This window comes from Saccopteryx bilineata, chromosome 1 (assembly GCF_036850765.1).
Source record: "Saccopteryx bilineata isolate mSacBil1 chromosome 1, mSacBil1_pri_phased_curated, whole genome shotgun sequence".
NCBI classification, from domain to species: domain Eukaryota; kingdom Metazoa; phylum Chordata; class Mammalia; order Chiroptera; family Emballonuridae; genus Saccopteryx; species Saccopteryx bilineata.
This window is the reverse complement of record NC_089490.1, coordinates 126,205,930-126,220,984: the sequence shown is the minus strand read 5'-3', so window position 1 is coordinate 126,220,984 and position 15,055 is coordinate 126,205,930. Positions and strand designations below refer to the sequence as shown.

General features: G+C 39.8%; 1 protein-coding gene across 1 annotated transcript in view; it reads right to left on the bottom strand.

Moving 5' to 3' along the window:
• Nucleotides 1-15,055, bottom strand: part of SSPN (sarcospan) — a 48,169-nt gene that overhangs the window by 14,319 nt on the left and 18,795 nt on the right. The window lies entirely within an intron of this gene.

Genomic DNA, 15,055 nt, shown 5'->3' with positions numbered 1-15,055 from the left:
GGAGTGAAAATGCACGTGAGTAATACTACAGAGGCAGGGCCACACAGATGTGTGGGAAGAACAGCCAGCACGTACCCAAAGCTGAAAGAACAGAGTAAAGAGCTACCTGAAAAAGTACTGAAAGATAGTAGACCCACCAGAAAAGGCAGGTTGAAAATCTGGCATTATAAGATTAAATTAGCAAGTGGAGGGGTTGCTTTGAAAATTTCTAGGCAGGGGAATGACATGATTCAAGATATGTTTCAGGAAAATAAGTCACGGTGTCAGTTGAGTTGGCAGTGAGAGCGTCAGGATAGTATTTTACTAATTGAAACAAGATTAGTACACTGGGTGCGCCAGGGCTCAGAGGGAGGCAGGCAAAGGTAGAGGAAAAGGTGGAAAGGAAAAGTTGAAGCCAAAGTAGACTATGTATATATATCTTGGTTGTCGCCAGGCTGAAGGAAGGACATCGGAGAGGGAGGCATTACATGCGATTTCCAAGTTCCCAAGTGTCAGTGATGCAAAGAGTGGGGATGTGCCCAGCTAGAAGGAGGTTGGCAGGAGGAATGGCAACTTTGAGAAAAAAGACATTTAACTGGTTAGTCAAACCAGATTTTCTCGTTAGTGCACTAAAGTTTTTTTAAACTATGGTTTAGAGTTTCTAGTCAAAGCATATCTATTCACACTCAATTTCAGACACCTTGAAATGTTGTTAAGTTTTACTTTAAGATAAAAAACATAAGCGAGGGTATTTAATTTTCTGATAAGGACAATTTTCCTAGAGACAGATGTTGGAAGGGCAACTGAGAGTCATTAAATAAGAGTCACCTAGCTAGTCATTAAATGACTGATTTGGTAATATTTGTAATTCCTACCCCTAAGGCCAGCTTCAAACCATAGACCCTCTCTGCTGGGATGGTAGAGTTGTTTACTTAGAAGCCAACATAGCATTTTAAGGTAACACCTCTATCCTACTTGTCCCTTGATTACAAAATCAGTATGCTGCTTGTGCCCTTATGGGTTCCCAAGCTGAGAGAAATTCAGGTTCCTATTGTACCAGGCCTTGAAGCCAAACCTTCTTTAGTAGAGATTATTTGCAAGGTTTTCCATCATTAGGCCTAGCTGCTTGGCTTAACAGCAGTAGCTAACATGCCCTGTGATGTGACACAGATTGACCATATGTGAGGATGGCAGGGACTGGAGAAGTCTAGGTAGAGTGCAAAGCAGATAGGACCCAAGGAGAGGTTTTCAGCAGAGGACTGGAAGATTTAGAAATAATGATAGCCCATAATGTTGTGTAGCCCATACATGGCTGATGTTTCAAGTTCAGGATGAAGTTCTTCCTCAAAACTTATTTTTTAAAAATATCTAATTGAGCCCTGGCCAGTTGTCTCAGCAGTAGAGCATCGGTCCAGCGTGTGGAAGTCCTGGGTTCAATTCTCAGTCAAGGCACACAGGAAAAGCGACCATCTGCTTCTCTACCTGCTCTCTCTCTCTCTCTCTCTCTCTCTCTCTCTCTCTCTTCCCTGCTCTTGGCCATGGCTCTAATGAGCAAGTTGGCTTGGGCGCTGAGGAGGGGTCTATGGCCTCACCTCAGCCACTAAAATAGCTCGGTTACTGAGCAATGGAACAGCGGCCCCAGATGGGCAGAACATCAACCCCATAAGTTTGATAAGAACTGCAAGAACCTACTATGTATTCTCTCATTAAGAATTTGCAGAACAGAAACAATGGGGAAAGATCTCCTTTTTGTTTATTGGCAACAAACTGGGTGGAGGCTTCTATACCTGCTTCTGTGCAGACTGTTGAGTCCCTAAGCGTGCATCTGTGCTCCACATTCGTGTCCATCTGTAGGTTCGCAGGTTCAGGATCTCTCCCACATAACTGTCTTTGTTCCTTGAGGCTGCTGTGTGGACGTTGGCAACTGCTAAGACGTTTTTCTTTGTGTTTATGAGAGACACATTCCAATAAACATGCCTCACTGTCGAGCATCTTAGAAATCTGACTCTGTGCCTTGCTTGAACTAATTTTCCCACTTCAGTAGAATCTACTCTTTGCTAGCCTTAATCTAGGCATGGTTCCAGCAAGAAGTTGCACAGGAGCATATGACTGCATTGTAGAGGATTTCACTTAGTCAATAGACTGGACTTTTTTGAAGATATGTCATAGCCAGACCCTGTGCATGGCTCTGGGAACTGAGAAGTGTAAAGACAGTCTCAGCCTTTGAGGAGCTCTCAGCCCAGTGGGGAAAAACAAGAGAATAAAGTTACAATACTGTGTAAGTATGAGGAACATGTCTGGTGATACGGAGAAAGGCTGATTAACCCATGGATATCTTGGGAAAACTTCTAGGATGAAATGGGTTTTGAAGGATAAGAAGAAATTAGCTAGATGGAGGCAAGGAAGGGTAGAGAGAATAGTTAATAGATACAAAAGCATGGAGAAATGCAAAGCAAATGCTCAAAGACTCCTATAGCTCCAGTTCAGAAGATAAGAGCAGAAAAAGCAAAAGATGTGCTCACAGAGACAGACAGGAAGCAGGGTACAGAGGACTTTTATTCCATTTGAAGCTGGGGAGGGGTGTGATCAACTCTGCTTTTTAAAATGGTCCTTGTGGTTGTAAAGAATGAATTGGGAAGGGAAGAGCAGCTAGGAGGCTGCTCATCCGTGGAGAAATGATGAGTACCTGAGCTCAGGTAGCAGTAGAGATAGAGTGGGTGTGTTTGAGTGACAGAAAGGAAGCAGAATACAAAGGCACTAAGAACTGACTAGATGTGAGGTTGAAGGAGGGGGAGGGGTCAGGAAGGTGCTAGCGACCTGACTTGAGCTGCCACATAAATGGTGCTGACATTTAATAAGACATGAGATATAAGGGGAGAGGCAGAATGAGCGTGGAAAATGGTGATGCCCACAGGGACTCAAAGATCAGCCATGTGGGTTGAGAGCTCAGGGAAGACGTCTGTGCTGGTGAAAACCATTCATTAGTCATCAGCATATGCAAAGCCATTGAAAACATGGGAAACACTGCACCATCCAGAGATTCTGGGCAAAACAAATAAAAGGTGCTTCCTTTCTGTCACTCAAGCACAACCACTCTATCTCTACTGCTACCTGAGCTCGGGTACTCATCATTTCTCCACGGATGAGCAGCCTCCTAGCTGCTCTTCCCTTCCCAATCCATTCTTTACAACCACAACTGGTCCAAGGGAGTTACCCAGTTATGGAGAACTTTTGACTCGTCTGAACAGAAAGTCCCTCAAATATACTTCTCATAATTTTGGTTGTACATGATGACATGTCTAGATATCACGAAACTGATCCTCCTTTTGGACTTTAAAAGTTTCACTTCTAGGTCATTGTTTCGCTAAGGCATTTGCTATAAAGTCTGAGTAATTCAACATATTACAATTTCTTGATGTTCTGATAGGGCTCCATAGGATATAGGAATGTGTATTTCACTTTCTTACCTACAGCTTTGCATGATAAAACAATACTTCCTTATCAGAGGGTTTATTGGGGGTTGACTGTCAGTACCTAAAAGAGTAGTGTTTATTGAATACTTAAAAATGAAGTCTTTATGGTCACAGGCAGGAAATCAGGTTTCTCACACCAGTAAGGGTCTTGGTTCCTGAACTGGCAGGACAGGGATGCACCAAGAAGACAGGGTGTTCTGGCCTGGGACAGGGTCCAGGCAGGAAGGGAGGGGCTCATGGTAATGAGCAGTAAGATCCGCCAGGCCTCTCTGGGTTCTGGCCCAGGGTTTCCGTTAGATATGGTGAGGTGAGGCCTGTGGAACAGGAAAATGGCAGTTATGTAAGGTGTGCAAGAAAGCATTTGTTGGACCAGGCCTGGGGCAGACAGGTGGTGTCACTGAGCACAAAGCCAAATCTGAGTGATGTTCAGAAAACCAGTGCTGAAAGGGCTGCCACCTTTAAGAACTTTTAAGATTTAGCTTGTGAACAGATGGATAATTATGTTGCTAAGAAAAGCTTGAAGTGCTTTTTTAATAGAAAAGAAAAAAAAACGACAATCACCATCATTTTTAACCTATTTTGGGATGCACGTTTCTTCAATTTGTTTAGTGTAAAGAGAAAACCTAAGTTTAAAATTCTCTATTCTGTCTAAAGACAATCTTTGTCTGCTCAGAGTGAAGAATGCATTCTCTCTTGTAAGTTGGAAAGTTAAACAGAGTTGAAATGCTCTCTGAATGTTAAATCCATTTCTAGGTGTCTGAGTCCTGAGTCTTGTCACATGTTGTCTCTGTTTTGCTGTGCGGCCTATTGCACCCACAGCGGTGTCTTTCGAGGGTTGGTGTTATGAATAAAAGGTGAGTGCTGAACCCGTGTCTTAGAGATTTACCTACGTATGGTATTATTTTTCCTTATTCCTATTGGCCAAGCTAGCAGATATCACCCTAAAAATACTTTGTGATATTTTGTGGTATTTACTTCTCTTGGTGTCGTATGTATTTATATTCTGGTCTTGTGACATTCACACACCTCCAATTTATTTGTTTTCTCCTTTTTTTTTTTTTGCCAGCAGAGCTACTTGACAGAGCTAGCTGGGGAATAGAGCCTTCTGTCAAATGCCTTTCAAGGTTTCTTTCCTTCTTCCTTTATCCCCAACCCCCACTGTTTGAGTACCTGAAATATGACTATTTCTGTAAGTTAATGAACTTTCATTGTTGTATGTAACGGGCTTTAATTCAGTCAATATACTAACAAGATAAAATTGTCTTCTAATGTTTGCACAACCCATTGATCAATACAAGATACAGCAGCACTGTAAATGTTTCCCTGAATATTTCTCAAGAGAATCCTGTGGATGTTCATTTACTTTAATAGAATTTAAGCTAGAATATTAAAAATAATTTTCGACACACTATAAATATTTTGTAATCTGTCACTCGAATGCAGTCTTACTCAGGAGAATTGCTGATTAACCAGAGATTTAAACAGTTTATACAAAAGGACATTTTGTGATGATTTATTAAATGATGTTTATTGCGTCAAGATTTCAGAAGGAGAGAAGAGACTATTATAGCATAACTTAAGCATTTTTACTTGATTCTTAATGCCACTGTCTTATGGCAAGACAAAGTGTGGGCCACTCGTTGAGAAGCACATGAAGGAGTTGGTAAAACGGGTCTCATCCCCCAAATCTCTGATCCAGTAGATCTGGGGTAAGGACCTAGAATTTGCATTTCTAACAAATTTTTGGATGATGCTGGTGCTGCTGGTCCTGAGGCCACCCTTTGAGAACCACTAGTCAAAGCTAAAAACAATCTTCTCAATGCTGATGCCTGGTGTAGGGTTTATCTGAATGGTTAGGGGTCTATTAATACACTGACTAATGGAGTTTCCTATAGAAGAGTTGTTCATTATAAGTAATAATGAGATGTAACAATAATAGCCTCCCCATAGAGAATGTAGCCTTCACTATTTTAGGAGTCCTTAACATTGGAGCACACCTTTTATCTTCATTGCTATTTAAATACTACCTTACTCCAGAGCCTGTAGCCTCAATGTGTCTGGCTGGTGGTTTGGGAAGCATCTCTAGTTCATCAGTTAGTGTGTGTGATGTGTCACTCTGCTACTGTTGACAGGAATTGCTTACTCCACTGCAAGCCAGAGCAAAGCAGCCACCTCCCAAACTGGACCACCTCTACAGTGAAGAGCTGGGAGATGCTTAACAACCAGATGCAGGGCAGAGGCTGATCTCAAGGTCCCAACATGAAGTTACTGAGCACAGAGTTGAGAAGAGATGTGCATAGTCAGCTCTCACAGACTCATCAGAGATAGTCTAGCACACCTTGCGCCTCTATCACATTTTCTGTCCCCTCTGAGTCCCTTCTCTTATGGAAGCATCTGGTTGCCAAGTGAGCTTAGTTTATAATTATAGTAGTCTCCCCTTATCCACAGGGCATACTCTTCTAAGACCCCCACTGAATGCTTGAAACCATGGATAGTACCAAACCCTATATATCTTATGTCTTTTCCTACATATACATGCCTATGATAAAGTTTAACTTGTAAATTAGACACCATAAGAAATGAACAATAATACCTAATAATACAATAGAACAGCTGTAACAATATACTGCAATAAAAGTTATGTGAATGTAGTCTCAGCAAACTAGTATGAATTTCTCTTTCCTTCACAATTTCATGGATAGAAGATTCATTCTTACTACAGATCATTGCAACCTCAGCATACAATACAATTTTTTTCTTTCCTTATTAAGTCGAGAACTTTCATGTTTTCACTTTAAAGGAAGCACTTTACAAATTCTCTTTGCCATATCCAAATTGCTAGCAATCACTACTCTTGAGTTTGGGGGCCATTATTAAGTAAAATAAGGTTTACTTGAACACAAGCAATGCAATGCCACAACAGCGGATCTGATAACCCAGACAGCCTCTAAGGGACTAATGGGCAGGGAATGTCTAGAGCAGGCATGGCCAACATATGGCCCACAGGCCAGATCCGGCCCGTGTAATGAGTTTATGCAGCCCGTGATTAAATTTTTAATATTCTCTGCTACTTTAAAATCTCAGCTACTCAGAAGCGGAAGCATCTTTTATTATTGGAAATCGAGATATTTAAGAAGATAGTGATACGTGAAAAAGAATTCCGCGTGTGACTAATCTAGGGTTAACTTCCAATAATTGGTCAAATGGATTTGCAATACTTCTTTATTTTTTAAAAAATTTCATTATAAAGATTTACATCTTTTGTACTCGTCTGTACTCGATATGAACTGTTTGACATTTAGCAGTGATGTGAAAATCACATTCTTTTAGGCGGAGTTTGCCCGTGCGCACCCAAGGTCAAACAATTCGTTATTTTTGTGATCAAGTATGCTGAATCAACTGGCATTGTAGCACAGACAATAGCTGCAGTTGATAACTGAAAATGTGTCCAGGCTGTTTGTAAAACAAAATAATTGTTTTATTTGTAATATAACCCTTTCAAGCTCATTCTATTAATTAAATATTGTTTTGATTGATTGTGATACAGTTTGAATATTTATACGGTATGTAATTTTATTTTTATTAAAATATATTTTTATTAAAATAATATATATTAAAATTTTTTCACTTACATTTATTCATAAACAAATTACATAATAAAATTTTATTTACTTAAATGAATCATTTTTGTATTTAACATTTTTTAACTTTAATATTTTGTCCAGCCTGTGAAAAAAGTTTTCTTTCTAATCTGGCCCGGGGGCAGAAACTGTTGGCCACGCCTGGTTTAGACTGTGGAAATGCTGGACAAGGGATGATTCACGTCCAGGCAGAGTGGAATAACACAGCATGAGTTTTCATCATTCTACTCAGAACAGCACCCAATTTAAAACTTATGAATTGTTTTTATTTTATTTTATTTTACATTTAATGTTTTCAGACTGGCCTTGCCCATAGGTAAGTGAAACCATAGAAAGTGAAACCACGGATAAGGGGGACTGCTGGATGTGCCAGGCATTAAACTGAGCACTCTGGGCAGAGCCTCTTAGTTGGTCTTCATATAAATCCTATGGGGTAACTGCTATCATCAGCGCCATTTCATAGGTGAGGAAAGTAAAGCTCAAAACATTTTATGCTCAAGATCACATAGCAGATACAGGGCTGATAGCTGTACTTGTCAGAGTACCGAGCCTGCCTCTTCACCATTACATGGCCCGGCTGCCTCCCTGGTGGGATGCCGACAGCACTGTGAGGGAAGTGAGACCACAGAGACTTGGAGACTGTTCCACCGTCTGCTCCTCTCCTGTGCTCAGTGGCTTGAAGCGCCACTGCTGAGACAGTGTGAAAACAGTCTTTGAGGTCCAAACAACTATCTAAGCTGCTGGAAGGTAACAAAGTCTTTGAGACTCAAGGTCATCATATACAAAATGGAGAAAATAATACTTAATTTATAATTTGTTTTAAGGTTCATAAATAATGTGCCTGGAATTATAGTTGGCATTATATTTTTCCACCTCATATGACCTCAAACTGTGCTAGTATAACTTACTCTGAAATTTGAGTTGAAATAAATAATATATGTAAATGTAGGCCTCTATCACATCTTGAAATAATCTCATTTTGTTCATTTAACAAGTATTCATTGTGTACCTTCAACAACATGCCAGGTACTCTTTGAGGCTCTGAAGATACTACAGTGAACAAAAGAAACAAAACCCGCTACCTTCATAGGGCCAAAGCTGTGAAGTGGAGGCGGACCATACACAGGTAAAGAGATACATGCCAGTTGTGAGAAGAACTAAGGAAAACATGGCATTTATCATCATAGTTTCTTTTCCCCACAAACATGATATATAGTAATAAGAAAAATACAAACATTAAGTTCTTAAGTCCTCCTTAAAAAATGGATTGGTAATTTCCAGCAACACCTTAAAACAAAAAGATAGTGGACTCAATGGTTGTTTCTTATGAGAGTCTGCTGGCTCTGTTATTTCAACAACATGTATCCACTATAAGTTCTCTAAGATTTCACAGGTGCCACAAAACATAATATACACTTGCCCTGGAGAATAACTATATGAAGTTTTACAGCAAAAAGGGCTGCATACCTAGAGATAGAGACCAAGGCAATATATGTTAGCTTTTGATCTGACAGATCTGGGTTCAAAATCCACCTCCACTACTTAAAGCTTTTGGCCTCGGACAAATTTCCTTATAAAATAACCTCTTTGGGATTCAGTTTCATCATCAGTGGAATAATAGCAACAACAGCTACTTCATAAATCACTGTGAGGATTCTATAAGACAGCATATGTAAAAGGCTTACCCAGCACATATGAAACAGTCAATACATGTGTGTCAAATAAATAAATGAATCCTTTCATTTAGTGACTTAGGCTACTTTTCCTTTCAGAGCAAGCACCACTTTTCAAAAATCTTTCCAATAATGTTGACATAAATAGTTTGCAAACAGTTAAGAGTTACAAAACTCCTTTTTCTTTCATCTACGAGCCTATTTATTATCCACTACCCAGGAAATACAGATCTTGGTAACCATGCCAAGCTGTGTATGTTTTTCTGATTATACTATTGTGGGTTTTTCAAAGACAAGCATTTAATTTCTGAAAAATTGCTGTTCAGCTAAAAATATTTTCTGTCCACTACAAATCCAAAATTAATATTACTTTTTCTTTTTTTAAAAAAAGCATAATTATTTCAGCCAAACTTAGCACACAGAGAGTAATGGGAAATTCAAAGAGTAATAGCCAGATAAATATAAAGATTCAAAATCAACCAAAGAATTTACGGCAGAGTTGACCATCAAGGGAGGAGCTGAGGCGGATTTAACGGGTGCACCAGGCATGCCTGGGCCCCAACTTCTGAAGGGCCCACAAAACCCGAACTTTACGCTTTTCTCTACTGACACCAAGTTTGGTTTCATATGTGCAATTTCAACATTAATAGTACATAATATTTTTTATTTATTTAAAAATATGGTTAACATGCATTTTTATCTTCCCTGTCTCTCTCTCTCTTTTTTAAGGGGCCCAATATTTTCTTCTGTGCCCAGGGCCTCAACCGACCTTAATCTGTCTCTGGGGAGAAGACTGACTATCTGTCTCTAACCATTACAAACATTAATGTACAGACACTATGGATTTGAAAAGAATGCTTTTTATTGGTTTTTATCAAACCAAACTCAAAATAGTGACTTATTTTCCACTACAAGCAAAACTATAGCTAGCAACAACTTTTTATACCTAGAAACTTTTGTTTAGGATTGTTTTACTTGGCATATCATATATCAGGGAGGATATTTAATTTGCCTAGAATTTCACTGTTTTACTTTTTAATTTTTCTTTTTTAATTTTTAATTTTTTTTATTTTTATTTTTTTTATTTTTTACAGAGATGGAGAGTGAGTCAGAGAGAGGGATAGACAGGGACATACAGACAGGAACGGAGAGAGATGAGAAGCATCAATTATTAGTTCTTCATTGCGCATTGCAACACCTTAGTTGTTCATTGATTGCTTTCTCATATGTGCCTTGACCGCGGGCCTTCAGCAGACTGAGTAACCCCTTGCTGGAGCCAGCGACCTTGGGTTCAGGCTTGTGGGCTTTTCCTCAAACTAGATGAGCCCCGCACTGAAGCTGGCGACCGCGGGGTCTTGAACCTGGGTCCTCTGCATCCCAGTCCGACGCTCTATCCACTGCGCCACTGCCTGGTCAGGCTTAATTTTTCTTTAGAGTAAAAATTGCCTATAGTGAGGTCTAATGTAGAAACATTTTCTTCATCCAAGGACTAAGTTCCCCCTGGCCCAGGAAGAGTTTGGATTATGACATAAGTCCCATCTGTGCATTTCCATATCTTTCTGTAGAAGATGGAGAGAGCAATTTGTAATATTTACTTTGCAAGGATGACCTCAGAGATTTTTTTAAAAGCTTCTAGAAATCCAGGTGAAAATATGTCCGTAAAAAGATTTTTAGATGACCAAGTCTATCCTAGAAAATTATTTTGTTTTCAGGGTCTAAAGAAAAAAGATATTTATTCAACCACCCCTAACTTTATAATACTCATTCAGTCTTTTTTTCTCTCCTTTTATTATTATAATTATCCTTTTGCCTGAGGAGTTGATAGCTGATACGTTCTGTGCCCAAATTACTGTTAATGTGTAGGACTTTTCACGTGAGTATGCAAACATTCCAGTTAATTGAAAATATATGTTTTACATGCTGATAATTGAATTGAAAAATGAAAGCAGGTCTACTTTTGAGAACTTTGCTAAATCTAGATCTGTTTGAAAAGATAAATGTGAAAAATAAAATTTCTAAGGGTGTATGAGAAAATTCTCAAGGAAATTATTGCTCCTGGAATTGCAGCAATGAGAGTGCCTTCACTGCTCTGTTCTGGTAAAAGCTCTCCTTGGTGGGGAAAGAAGATAAGCAGCACTTATCTAGGAGGCTGAAATCCTTTGTATGGTAAAATACAGCCTGTCTCATTCAAAGTGGTAGATTTTTATCATGACTTAGAACTTTCCCATAACCAGAAACATGCACACTTACTTCCCTGTGTCTGCAGAGTAGGGTATTGATTCCAGGACCCTTGCAGATACCACAACTGTAGATGCTCAAGCCCCTTATATAAAAAAAGTGTAGTATTTGCACATAACCTACACACATCCTCCTGTATACTTTAAAGTATCTCTGAATTACTTGCAATACCTTATCAAATGTAAATGTTATGCAAATAGTTGTTATACTGTGTTGTTTAGGGAATAATGACAAGAAAAAAGTCTGTACATGTTTAGCACAGAAGCAATCACAGTAGGCCTAACAAGTACATGTCAGCAGTGATATAACATTGTTTCTGGTATTTCTGATCTGATATATATGTATACAATTTTGATTTATATATACATATGCATATTATATAGTATCTTTTTCATATTACAGATATCTTTAATTTTGTTAACCATGTTGCACTGCAAATTGCATTACTGTGTAGTTTAGCAAGATCTGTTGTAGAAGAAGCCCAGAAAGACTGGAAGGAAAATATGTTTGCTAAGTGCGCTATTGCTCAGCATAAACTGTGTGCTGCAGATGTTCACTTGTATCTTGGGAGCTGCTTTACAGGATAGTAGAAAACTATCCTGATAGAACTGATAAAAAAAAGAAGTCAGAACTTGTGATCAGCAGCCAGAGGAAGGGAGTACGAATCCCCCAAATCCTATGGATAGAGAGGGAGTTTTCCATTGATGTTCCTGCCAAAGTAAGGCAGGAGGCCAAAGACATCCTCAATAGATATACCAGCCCAAAGTTGCTACAATGGGTAAGTACCAAATCCTTGCTTAAAAATGATTGCAAACAGTTCATCTTTTTAAATCTATGAATCTCACAACTGAATGTTTCATCAACTGACAGAAAACTAAGAGGAAAATCTGACAACTATTCTAGTGTCACACATTCAAGTTGAATTCCTTTTGATTTGGTTTTATTTTAATACTGTAACAGATTTGTATATCCATGCTAAGTTCATATTTTATGTGAGCTGCTGGGAATTTTTTCAATTTACATCCTCAAAGGACAAAAAGCACAAACAATAGAATTCTGAAGTAATTATGTTGGTTGTGGATAAAAAATGAGTTTAATAGTCTTGGGACACAAATTGTGCCTTTGACCTAAAATGTCCCTTAATTTCTTTATCCTTCAGTTATAGTCCACTTTCTTTAACCATTATGAATTCAGTAATATTAATTCTTCAAATGCTGCCCAAGGATCTCTCTATCCAGAAAGCCTACATGAAACACTTTTTATATATTACCTCATTTATTCCCTAAGACAATGCAATAAGTAAAAAATATTAATCTATTCTATAGAAAATTGTGACTCAGAGAGGTTAAGAAACTTGCAAGTTGGAGGAGGGAAAATGGCAACAGAGTAGGCAGACATTACAACTCCCACCTCCCAGAACCAAAGTGGATTACAACTTAACTTAGGAACAATCATCTTGAAAAACCAACTTTGGACTAAACTAAGAGGAATCTATAACCAAGCATCATCAAAGGAACCACACTGAACTGGTAGGAAAGGTGGAGATGTGGAAAGGGCTGCCCAGCTCTTAGGAGTAAGAGGTGGCCTCTCATGATGGGGTGAGTTTCCTGGAGAGTTGTGGGTCCTCAGCCCAGGACCAGAACCCCAGCATGGAGCCCCAGAGACTAGAGGAGATGTATGGACAGTATTTAGCTGGAAGAAGAGCCAGGTTACTGTTTGTGAGAGGGAGACAGAACCATCGGACCCAGGCTCTGTCTTAAAGGAACCAAACAGAAAATTTCATTCATAGCCACTTACCCAGGGGCTTTGGAGAGGGGAGCACAGAGAGGACTGGAGTTGTGAGAGGAGAGTGTAGTCTCGGGGGCACAGGAAGAGACTGTGGGGGACAGCCACCCTGACCCTTGTACTGGATCACTCCTCAAACCTAAAGTACCCATTCTTCCTGGGAGAACCAAGCCAGCGAAGGGAAGCAATTACTCCACCCACCAGAGGCGCTCCTGCTCCAGTCAATGCAGAGAGATACTTAGAAGCAAGGAATACATCAGGGACACAGGTTTTGAGTGCTGAGGTCTGGGCTACAAAGCCGCCCACACTGCTGAGTACCCTCCAAAGGGTGGGAGGGCCAGGCTGCAGAGGTGGCCATGGTGCTTGGCACAGGCAGTAGATGGGGGCAGAGCCCAAAGATGCCTCCCGAGTGCCCATGGGGGGCAGAACCCTGCAGGGTGAGGTGTTTCCTGTGCTAGTGCAGGGTGGACCCCAGCAGGGTGAGGAGTACCACGTGCCTGCAGGGAGTGGAGCTCAGAAAGGTGAGGAGTCCCCCATGCCCATGCAGCAGCCTGAGCTGCAGCCCATGAGCCTGCACTAGTGCCTGAGTGCCCAAGGAGGTGGAGATAGCAGAGGGCTGGCGAAAAGACCACACTTCAGGAATAGAGAAGCCAGATATACTGGCCAACAATAGACAAAAACCAGCCTAGAAGTTCAGCTGATATTTATAATGGCATTAGGGCCCAGTGGAGGCAGACACAAATTCTGGATCACCTGTAGCTCCAAGAAGGTTGCTAAGGGCCAGTCAAAAGTAGTGACCCCACTGATCTGCACCAGGTTCTGGCCAGGGAAGTACATGTCTGGTACATCCAGTGGCCATATATGGAGAGCATCAGCTCAGGACCTAACAACCCCAGTTAGAGTGGTATCTTAAGAAAAGCTCCTCACACCTGACTCAGCTAAGGCATAGAAAATGCTGTCACAAACAGCAAAAAGAGCAGTAGCAGCAGACATGTAGCCCACAGCAGAATACAAGCAGCTGAAGCCAACCCAAGAAGATCTAGAAACAACACAACTGAGAGCTGGAGGCAAAAAACACCAATTCTATACTCAGCTAGCTACACAATCAACACATCCAAAGGAGCAGTTTATACCAAGACAAAATGGGAAAACAGAGAAGTGCAATTCAAATGAATGAACAAGAAAAATCCCCAGAAAAATAACTGAATGAGATGGAACTAACTCAGATGCTGAATTCAGAGTTTAGAATAATGATTACTAGGATGCTCAAGGATCTTAGAGCAACAATAGATGGACAAAATGAGCACCTAAACAAAGAGCTAGCAGGCATGAAAAAGGACATTGAAATCATAAAAAAAAATCAGACAGAAATGACAAACACAATATCAGAAATAAAGACTACACTAGAAGGAATCAGAAGCAGGCTGGATGAAGCAGAGGATCAAATAAGTGATTTAGAGGACAAGATAAGTGAAAGCATGAAAGCAGAACAGCAAAAAGAAAAGAGGATCAAGAAGTCTGAGGAAACTCTAAGAGAGCTCTATGACAACATGAAGAGAAACAACATCAGCATAATAGGGGTTCCTGAAGAAGAAGAGAAAGATCAAGGAATAGAGAACCTAATTGAAGAAATCATAGCTGAAAACTTCCCTAAATTGTTGCAGGAAAAAGTTACACATGTTCAAGAAAGTCAGAGAATCCCATTAAAGAGGAACTCAAAGAGACCTACACAAAGACACATCATAATTAAAATACCAAAGCTAAGAGATAAAGACAGAATACTAAAATCTGCAAGAGAAAGGCAGTCAATTACCTACAAAGGAGTCCCCATAAGGATGACATCTGGTGTTACAACAGAAACACTTGAGGTCAGAGGGAACAGCAAGAAATATTCAAAGTAATGCAGAACAAGAACCTACAACCAAGATTTCTTTATTCAGCAAGGCTATCCTTTAAAATCAAAGGAGAAATAAAAAGCTTCCCAGACAAAAAAAACTCAAGAAATTCATTACAACCAAACCAATGCTACAAGAAATGCTAAGGGGCCTGTTGTAAACAGAACAAAAGGAAAAACAATCCAGTAAAACAGGAATGTAGATTTAAAGAATAAAATGTCAATTACCAACTACATATCAATAATAACCTTAAATGTAAATGGATGAAGTGATCCAATCAAAAGACATAGGGTAGCTGCATGGATAAGAAAACAGGACTCATACATATGCTGTATACAAGAGACCCACCTTAAAACAAAAGATACACATAG